This window comes from Coregonus lavaretus (assembly GCF_964263955.1).
Source record: "Coregonus lavaretus genome assembly, contig: HAP1_SCAFFOLD_307, whole genome shotgun sequence".
Taxonomy (NCBI): Eukaryota; Metazoa; Chordata; class Actinopteri; order Salmoniformes; family Salmonidae; genus Coregonus; species Coregonus lavaretus.
The window spans coordinates 1-7,500 of NW_028163951.1; positions in this window are offsets into that span (position 1 = coordinate 1).

Here is a 7,500-nt window from a genome sequence, read left to right on the forward strand (position 1 = left end):
CTAACCCTAACCCTAACCCTAACCCTAACCCTAACCCTAACCCTAACCCTAACCCTAACCCTAACCCTAACCCTAACCCTAACCCTAACCCTAACCCTAACCCTAACCCTAACCCTAACCCTAACCCTAACCCTAACCCTAACCCTAACCCTACTAACCCTAACCCTAACCCTAACCCTAACCCTAACCCTAACCCTAACCCTAACCCTAACCCTAACCCTAACCCTAACCCTAACCCTAACCCCTAACCCTAACCCTAACCCTAACCCTAACCCTAACCCTAACCCTAACCCTAACCCTAACCCCTAACCTAACCCTAACCCTAACCCTAACCCTAACCCTAACCCTAACCCTAACCCTAACCCTAACCCTAACCCTAACCCTAACCCTAACCCTAACCCTAACCCTAACCCTAACCCTAACCCTAACCCTAACCCTAACCCTAACCCTAACCCTAACCCTAACCCTAACCCTAACCCTAACCCTAACCCTAACCCTAACCCTAACCCTAACCTAACCCTAACCCTAACCCTAACCCTAACCCTAACCCTAACCCTAACCCTAACCCTAACCCTAACCCTAACCCTAACCCTAACCCTAACCCTAACCCTAACCCTAACCCTAACCCTAACCCTCTAACCCTAACCCTAACCCTAACCCTAACCCTAACCCTAACCCTAACCCTAACCCTAACCCTAACCCTAACCCTAACCCTAACCCTAACCCTAACCCTAACCCTAACCCTAACCCTAACCCTAACCCTAACCCTAACCCTAACCCTAACCCTAACCCTAACCCTAACCCTAACCCTAACCCTAACCCTAACCCTAACCCTAACCCTAACCCTAACCCTAACCCTAACCCTAACCCTAACCCTAACCCTAACCCTAACCCTAACCCTAACCCTAACCCTAACCCTAACCCTAACCCTAACCCTAACCCTAACCCTAACCCTAACCCTAACCCTAACCCTAACCCTAACCCTAACCCTAACCCTAACCCTAACCCTAACCCTAACCCTAACCCTAACCCTAACCCTAACCCTAACCCTAACCCTAACCCTAACCCTAACCCTAACCCTAACCCTAACCCTAACCCTAACCCTAACCCTAACCCTAACCCTAACCCTAACCCTAACCCTAACCCTAACCCTAACCCTAACCCTAACCCTAACCCTAACCCTAACCCTAACCCTAACCCTAACCCTAACCCTAACCCTAACCCTAACCCTAACCCTAACCCTAACCCTAACCCTAACTAACCCTAACCCTAACCCTAACCCTAACCCTAACCCTAACCCTAACCCTAACCCTAACCCTAACCCTAACCCTAACCCTAACCCTAACCCTAACCCTAACCCTAACCCTAACCCTAACCCTAACCCTAACCCTAACCCTAACCCTAACCCTAACCCTAACCCTAACCCTAACCCTAACCCTAACCCTAACCCTAACCCTAACCCTAACCCTAACCCTAACCCTAACCCTAACCCTAACCCTAACCCTAACCCTAACCCTAACCCTAACCCTAACCCTAACCCTAACCCTAACCCTAACCCTAACCCTAACCCTAACCCTAACCCTAACCCTAACCCTAACCCTAACCCTAACCCTAACCCTAACCCTAACCCTAACCCTAACCCTAACCCTAACCCTAACCCTAACCCTAACCCTAACCCTAACCCTAACCCTAACCCTAACCCTAACCCTAACCCTAACCCTAACCCTAACCCTAACCCTAACCCTAACCCTAACCCTAACCCTAACCCTAACCCTAACCCTAACCCTAACCCTAACCCTAACCCTAACCCTAACCCTAACCCTAACCCTAACCCTAACCCTAACCCTAACCCTAACCCTAACCCTAACCCTAACCCTAACCCTAACCCTAACCCTAACCCTAACCCTAACCCTAACCCTAACCCTAACCCTAACCCTAACCCTAACCTAACCCTAACCCTAACCCTAACCCTAACCCTAACCCTAACCCTAACCCTAACCCTAACCCTAACCCTAACCCTAACCCTAACCCTAACCCTAACCCTAACCCTAACCCTAACCCTAACCCTAACCCTAACCCTAACCCTAACCCTAACCCTAACCCTAACCCTAACCCTAACCCTAACCCTAACCCTAACCCTAACCCTAACCCTAACCCTAACCCTAACCCTAACCCTAACCCTAACCCTAACCCTAACCCTAACCCTAACCCTAACCCTAACCCTAACCCTAACCCTAACCCTAACCCTAACCCTAACCCTAACCCTAACCCTAACCCTAACCCTAACCCTAACCCTAACCCTAACCCTAACCCTAACCCTAACCCTAACCCTAACCCTAACCCTAACCCTAACCCTAACCCTAACCCTAACCCTAACCCTAACCCTAACCCTAACCCTAACCCTAACCCTAACCCTAACCCTAACCCTAACCCTAACCCTAACCCTAACCCTAACCCTAACCCTAACCCTAACCCTAACCCTAACCCTAACCCTAACCCTAACCCTAACCCTAACCCTAACCCTAACCCTAACCCTAACCCTAACCCTAACCCTAACCCTAACCCTAACCCTAACCCTAACCCTAACCCTAACCCTAACCCTAACCCTAACCCTAACCCTAACCCTAACCCTAACCCTAACCCTAACCCTAACCCTAACCCTAACCCTAACCCTAACCCTAACCCTAACCCTAACCCTAACCCTAACCCTAACCCTAACCCTAACCCTAACCCTAACCCTAACCCTAACCCTAACCCTAACCCTAACCCTAACCCTAACCCTAACCCTAACCCTAACCCTAACCCTAACCCTAACCCTAACCCTAACCCTAACCCTAACCCTAACCCTAACCCTAACCCTAACCCTAACCCTAACCCTAACCCTAACCCTAACCCTAACCCTAACCCTAACCCTAACCCTAACCCTAACCCTAACCCTAACCCTAACCCTAACCCTAACCCTAACCCTAACCCTAACCCTAACCCTAACCCTAACCCTAACCCTAACCCTAACCCTAACCCTAACCCTAACCCTAACCCTAACCCTAACCCTAACCCTAACCCTAACCCTAACCCTAACCCTAACCCTAACCCTAACCCTAACCCTAACCCTAACCCTAACCCTAACCCTAACCCTAACCCTAACCCTAACCCTAACCCTAACCCTAACCCTAACCCTAACCCTAACCCTAACCCTAACCCTAACCCTAACCCTAACCCTAACCCTAACCCTAACCCTAACCCTAACCCTAACCCTAACCCTAACCCTAACCCTAACCCTAACCCTAACCCTAACCCTAACCCTAACCCTAACCCTAACCCTAACCCTAACCCTAACCCTAACCCTAACCCTAACCCTAACCCTAACCCTAACCCTAACCCTAACCCTAACCCTAACCCTAACCCTAACCCTAACCCTAACCCTAACCCTAACCCTAACCCTAACCCTAACCCTAACCCTAACCCTAACCCTAACCCTAACCCTAACCCTAACCCTAACCCTAACCCTAACCCTAACCCTAACCCTAACCCTAACCCTAACCCTAACCCTAACCCTAACCCTAACCCTAACCCTAACCCTAACCCTAACCCTAACCCTAACCCTAACCCTAACCCTAACCCTAACCCTAACCCTAACCCTAACCCTAACCCTAACCCTAACCCTAACCCTAACCCTAACCCTAACCCTAACCCTAACCCTAACCCTAACCCTAACCCTAACCCTAACCCTAACCCTAACCCTAACCCTAACCCTAACCCTAACCCTAACCCTAACCCTAACCCTAACCCTAACCCTAACCCTAACCCTAACCCTAACCCTAACCCTAACCCTAACCCTAACCCTAACCCTAACCCTAACCCTAACCCTAACCCTAACCCTAACCCTAACCCTAACCCTAACCCTAACCCTAACCCTAACCCTAACCCTAACCCTAACCCTAACCCTAACCCTAACCCTAACCCTAACCCTAACCCTAACCCTAACCCTAACCCTAACCCTAACCCTAACCCTAACCCTAACCCTAACCCTAACCCTAACCCTAACCCTAACCCTAACCCTAACCCTAACCCTAACCCTAACCCTAACCCTAACCCTAACCCTAACCCTAACCCTAACCCTAACCCTAACCCTAACCCTAACCCTAACCCTAACCCTAACCCTAACCCTAACCCTAACCCTAACCCTAACCCTAACCCTAACCCTAACCCTAACCCTAACCCTAACCCTAACCCTAACCCTAACCCTAACCCTAACCCTAACCCTAACCCTAACCCTAACCCTAACCCTAACCCTAACCCTAACCCTAACCTAACCCTAACCCTAACCCTAACCCTAACCCTAACCCTAACCCTAACCCTAACCCTAACCCTAACCCTAACCCTAACCCTAACCCTAACCCTAACCCTAACCCTAACCCTAACCCTAACCCTAACCCTAACCCTAACCCTAACCCTAACCCTAACCCTAACCCTAACCCTAACCCTAACCCTAACCCTAACCCTAACCCTAACCCTAACCCTAACCCTAACCCTAACCCTAACCCTAACCCTAACCCTAACCCTAACCCTAACCCTAACCCTAACCCTAACCCTAACCCTAACCCTAACCCTAACCCTAACCCTAACCCTAACCCTAACCCTAACCCTAACCCTAACCCTAACCCTAACCCTAACCCTAACCCTAACCCTAACCCTAACCCTAACCCTAACCCTAACCCTAACCCTAACCCTAACCCTAACCCTAACCCTAACCCTAACCCTAACCCTAACCCTAACCCTAACCCTAACCCTAACCCTAACCCTAACCCTAACCCTAACCCTAACCCTAACCCTAACCCTAACCCTAACCCTAACCCTAACCCTAACCCTAACCCTAACCCTAACCCTAACCCTAACCCTAACCCTAACCCTAACCCTAACCCTAACCCTAACCCTAACCCTAACCCTAACCCTAACCCTAACCCTAACCCTAACCCTAACCCTAACCCTAACCCTAACCCTAACCCTAACCCTAACCCTAACCCTAACCCTAACCCTAACCCTAACCCTAACCCTAACCCTAACCCTAACCCTAACCCTAACCCTAACCCTAACCCTAACCCTAACCCTAACCCTAACCCTAACCCTAACCCTAACCCTAACCCTAACCCTAACCCTAACCCTAACCCTAACCCTAACCCTAACCCTAACCCTAACCCTAACCCTAACCCTAACCCTAACCCTAACCCTAACCCTAACCCTAACCCTAACCCTAACCCTAACCCTAACCCTAACCCTAACCCTAACCCTAACCCTAACCCTAACCCTAACCCTAACCCTAACCCTAACCCTAACCCTAACCCTAACCCTAACCCTAACCCTAACCCTAACCCTAACCCTAACCCTAACCCTAACCCTAACCCTAACCCTAACCCTAACCCTAACCCTAACCCTAACCCTAACCCTAACCCTAACCCTAACCCTAACCCTAACCCTAACCCTAACCCTAACCCTAACCCTAACCCTAACCCTAACCCTAACCCTAACCCTAACCCTAACCCTAACCCTAACCCTAACCCTAACCCTAACCCTAACCCTAACCCTAACCCTAACCCTAACCCTAACCCTAACCCTAACCCTAACCCTAACCCTAACCCTAACCCTAACCCTAACCCTAACCCTAACCCTAACCCTAACCCTAACCCTAACCCTAACCCTAACCCTAACCCTAACCCTAACCCTAACCCTAACCCTAACCCTAACCCTAACCCTAACCCTAACCCTAACCCTAACCCTAACCCTAACCCTAACCCTAACCCTAACCCTAACCCTAACCCTAACCCTAACCCTAACCCTAACCCTAACCCTAACCCTAACCCTAACCCTAACCCTAACCCTAACCCTAACCCTAACCCTAACCCTAACCCTAACCCTAACCCTAACCCTAACCCTAACCCTAACCCTAACCCTAACCCTAACCCTAACCCTAACCCTAACCCTAACCCTAACCCTAACCCTAACCCTAACCCTAACCCTAACCCTAACCCTAACCCTAACCCTAACCCTAACCCTAACCCTAACCCTAACCCTAACCCTAACCCTAACCCTAACCCTAACCCTAACCCTAACCCTAACCCTAACCCTAACCCTAACCCTAACCCTAACCCTAACCCTAACCCTAACCCTAACCCTAACCCTAACCCTAACCCTAACCCTAACCCTAACCCTAACCCTAACCCTAACCCTAACCCTAACCCTAACCCTAACCCTAACCCTAACCCTAACCCTAACCCTAACCCTAACCCTAACCCTAACCCTAACCCTAACCCTAACCCTAACCCTAACCCTAACCCTAACCCTAACCCTAACCCTAACCCTAACCCTAACCCTAACCCTAACCCTAACCCTAACCCTAACCCTAACCCTAACCCTAACCCTAACCCTAACCCTAACCCTAACCCTAACCCTAACCCTAACCCTAACCCTAACCCTAACCCTAACCCTAACCCTAACCCTAACCCTAACCCTAACCCTAACCCTAACCCTAACCCTAACCCTAACCCTAACCCTAACCCTAACCCTAACCCTAACCCTAACCCTAACCCTAACCCTAACCCTAACCCTAACCCTAACCCTAACCCTAACCCTAACCCTAACCCTAACCCTAACCCTAACCCTAACCCTAACCCTAACCCTAACCCTAACCCTAACCCTAACCCTAACCCTAACCCTAACCCTAACCCTAACCCTAACCCTAACCCTAACCCTAACCCTAACCCTAACCCTAACCCTAACCCTAACCCTAACCCTAACCCTAACCCTAACCCTAACCCTAACCCTAACCCTAACCCTAACCCTAACCCTAACCCTAACCCTAACCCTAACCCTAACCCTAACCCTAACCCTAACCCTAACCCTAACCCTAACCCTAACCCTAACCCTAACCCTAACCCTAACCCTAACCCTAACCCTAACCCTAACCCTAACCCTAACCCTAACCCTAACCCTAACCCTAACCCTAACCCTAACCCTAACCCTAACCCTAACCCTAACCCTAACCCTAACCCTAACCCTAACCCTAACCCTAACCCTAACCCTAACCCTAACCCTAACCCTAACCCTAACCCTAACCCTAACCCTAACCCTAACCCTAACCCTAACCCTAACCCTAACCCTAACCCTAACCCTAACCCTAACCCTAACCCTAACCCTAACCCTAACCCTAACCCTAACCCTAACCCTAACCCTAACCCTAACCCTAACCCTAACCCTAACCCTAACCCTAACCCTAACCCTAACCCTAACCCTAACCCTAACCCTAACCCTAACCCTAACCCTAACCCTAACCCTAACCCTAACCCTAACCCTAACCCTAACCCTAACCCTAACCCTAACCCTAACCCTAACCCTAACCCTAACCCTAACCCTAACCCTAACCCTAACCCTAACCCTAACCCTAACCCTAACCCTAACCCTAACCCTAACCCTAACCCTAACCCTAACCCTAACCCTAACCCTAAC